Here is a 2500-nt window from a genome sequence, read left to right on the forward strand (position 1 = left end):
AAAAATTAAATGTAAAATGTAATAGAAAAGAATGTTATGGCTGTCTAAAATTACCTACAGCACCACGTATTCCCAGGTGGTCTCCCATCCAAGTACAAACCAGGCCCAACACTGCATAGCTTCCAAGATCAGACGAGATTGGGCATGTCCAGTGTGGTTTGGCTGTTGGTGCTCAAAAACATTAACTTTAGATCTCTATTACTTCTTAACTCAAGTAAATTCATTGATAAGTTTAAAAAATTAAAATTAGAATGTAATAGAAAAGAATGTTATGGCTGTATAAAAATTCCCTACAGCACCTGGTATTCCCAGGTGGTCTCCCATCCATGTACTAACCAGGCCCAACACTGCATAGCTTCCAAGATCAGACGAGATTGGGCATGTCCAGTGTGGTTTGGCTGTAGGTGCTCAAAAGCATTAAATTTAGACCTGTATTACTTCTTAACTCAAGTAAATTCATTGATAAGTTGAAAAATGAAATGTAAAATATAATAGAAAAGAATGTTATGGCAGAATAAAATTACCTACAGCTCCTGGTATTCCCAGGTTGTCTCCCATCCAAGTACTAACCAGGCCAAACACTGCATAGTTTCCAAGATCAGATGAGATTGGGCAAGTCCAGCGTGGTTTGGCTGTAGGTGCTCAAAAACATTAACTTTAGACCTCTTTTACTTCTTAACTCAAGTAAATTCATTGATAAGTTGAAAAAATTAAATGTAAAATGTAATAGAAAAGAATGTTTTGGCTGTATAAAATTACCTACAGCACCTGGTATTCCCAGGTGGTCTCCCATCCAAGTACAAACCAGGCCCAACACTGCATAGCTTACAAGATCAGACAAGATTGGGCATGTCCAGTGTGGTTTGGCTGTAGGTGCGCAAAAGCATTAAATTTAGACCTCTATTACTTCTTAACTCAAGTAAATTCATTGATAAGTTGAAAAAATTAAATGTAAAATGTAATAGAAAAGAATGTTATGGCAGTATAAAATGATGTACAGCACCTGGTATTCCAAGGTGGTCTCCCATCCAAGTACTAACCAGGCCCAACACTGCATAGTTTCCAAGATCCGATGAGATTGGACATGTCCAGTGTGGTTTGGCTGTATGTGCTCAAAAAGATTAACTTTAGACCTCTATTACTTCTTAACTCAAGTAAATTCATTGAAAAGTAGAAAAAAATTAAATGTAAAATGTAATAGAAAAGAATGTTATGGCAGTATAAAATTACCTACAGCACCTGGTATTCCCAGGTGGTCTCCCATCCAAGTACTAACCAGGCCCAACACTGCATAGCTTCCAAGATCAGATGAGATTGGGCATGTCCAGTGTGGTTTGGCTGAAGGAGCTCAAAAGCATTAACTTTAGACCTCTTTTACTTCTTTACTCAAGTAAATTCATTGATAAGTTGAAAAAATTAAATGTAAAATGTAATAGAAAAGAATGTTATGGCAGTATAAAATTACCTACAGCACCTGGTATTCCCAGGTGGTCTCCCATCCAACTACTAACCAGGCCAAACACTGCATAGCTTCCAAGATCAGACGAGATTGGGCATATCCAGTGTGGTTTGGCTGTAGGTGCGCAAAAGCATTAAATTTAGACCTCTATTACTTCTTAACTCAAGTAAATTCATTGATAAGTTGAAAAAATTAAATGTAAAATGTAATAGAAAAGAATGTTATGGCAGTATAAAATTACCTACAGCACCTGGTATTCCCAGGTGGTCTCCCATCCAAGTACTAACCAGGAAAAATACTGCATAGCTTCCAAGATCAGATGAGATTGGGCATATCCAGTGTGGTTTGGCTGTAGGTGCTCAAAAACATTAACTTTAGACCTCTTTTACTTCTTAACTCAAGTAAGTTCTTGATAAATTGAAAAAATTAAATGTAAAATGTAATAGAAAAGAATGTTATGGCTGTCTAAAATTACCTACAGCACCAGGTATTCCCAGGTGGTCTCCCATCCAAGTACAAACCAGGCCCAACACTGCATAGCTTCCAAGATCAGACGAGATTGGGCATGTCCAGTGTGGTTTGGCTGTTGGTGCTCAAAAACATTAACTTTAGACCTCTATTACTTCTTAACTCAAGTAAATTCATTGATAAGTTTAAAAAATTAAAGGTAGAATGTAATAGAAAAGAATGTTATGGCTGTATAAAATTACCTACAGCACCTGGTATTCCCAGGTGGCCTCCCATCCATGTACTAACCAGGCCCAACACTGCACAGCTTCCAAGATCAGACGAGATTGGGCATGTCCAGTGTGGTTTGGCTGTAGGTGCTCAAAAAGATTAACTTTAGACCTCTATTACTTCTTAACTCAAGTAAATTCATTGAAAAGTAGAAAAAAATTAAATGTAAAATGTAATAGAAAAGAATGTTATGGCAGTATAAAATTACCTACAGCACCTGGTATTCCCAGGTGGTCTCCCATCCAAGTACTAACCAGGCCCAACACTGCATAGCTTCCAAGATCAGATGAGATTGGGCATGTC

At 37.5% G+C, this 2500-nt stretch overlaps 11 pseudogenes; all 11 read right to left on the reverse strand.

Annotated features, from left to right (window-relative positions):
• Positions 1-51: 51 nt before the first annotated feature.
• On the reverse strand, positions 52-170 carry LOC148470112 (5S ribosomal RNA; annotated as a pseudogene).
• A 117-nt stretch (positions 171-287) lies between these two features.
• LOC148470113 (5S ribosomal RNA) lies at positions 288-406 on the reverse strand (annotated as a pseudogene).
• Positions 407-521: 115 nt separating this feature from the next.
• LOC148470114 (5S ribosomal RNA) lies at positions 522-640 on the reverse strand (annotated as a pseudogene).
• A 116-nt stretch (positions 641-756) lies between these two features.
• Positions 757-875, reverse strand: LOC148470115 (5S ribosomal RNA; annotated as a pseudogene).
• A 116-nt stretch (positions 876-991) lies between these two features.
• Positions 992-1110, reverse strand: LOC148470116 (5S ribosomal RNA; annotated as a pseudogene).
• Positions 1111-1227: 117 nt separating this feature from the next.
• LOC148470117 (5S ribosomal RNA) lies at positions 1228-1346 on the reverse strand (annotated as a pseudogene).
• A 116-nt stretch (positions 1347-1462) lies between these two features.
• LOC148470118 (5S ribosomal RNA) lies at positions 1463-1581 on the reverse strand (annotated as a pseudogene).
• Positions 1582-1697: 116 nt separating this feature from the next.
• Positions 1698-1816, reverse strand: LOC148470119 (5S ribosomal RNA; annotated as a pseudogene).
• A 115-nt stretch (positions 1817-1931) lies between these two features.
• LOC148470120 (5S ribosomal RNA) lies at positions 1932-2050 on the reverse strand (annotated as a pseudogene).
• A 116-nt stretch (positions 2051-2166) lies between these two features.
• Positions 2167-2285, reverse strand: LOC148470121 (5S ribosomal RNA; annotated as a pseudogene).
• Positions 2286-2402: 117 nt separating this feature from the next.
• Positions 2403-2500, reverse strand: part of LOC148470122 (5S ribosomal RNA) — a 119-nt pseudogene continuing 21 nt past the window's right edge.

The sequence above is a fragment of the Taudactylus pleione genome, unplaced genomic scaffold (genome assembly GCF_031769625.1).
Source record: "Taudactylus pleione unplaced genomic scaffold, aTauple2 ptg000967l, whole genome shotgun sequence".
In the NCBI taxonomy this organism is placed as follows: domain Eukaryota; kingdom Metazoa; phylum Chordata; class Amphibia; order Anura; family Myobatrachidae; genus Taudactylus; species Taudactylus pleione.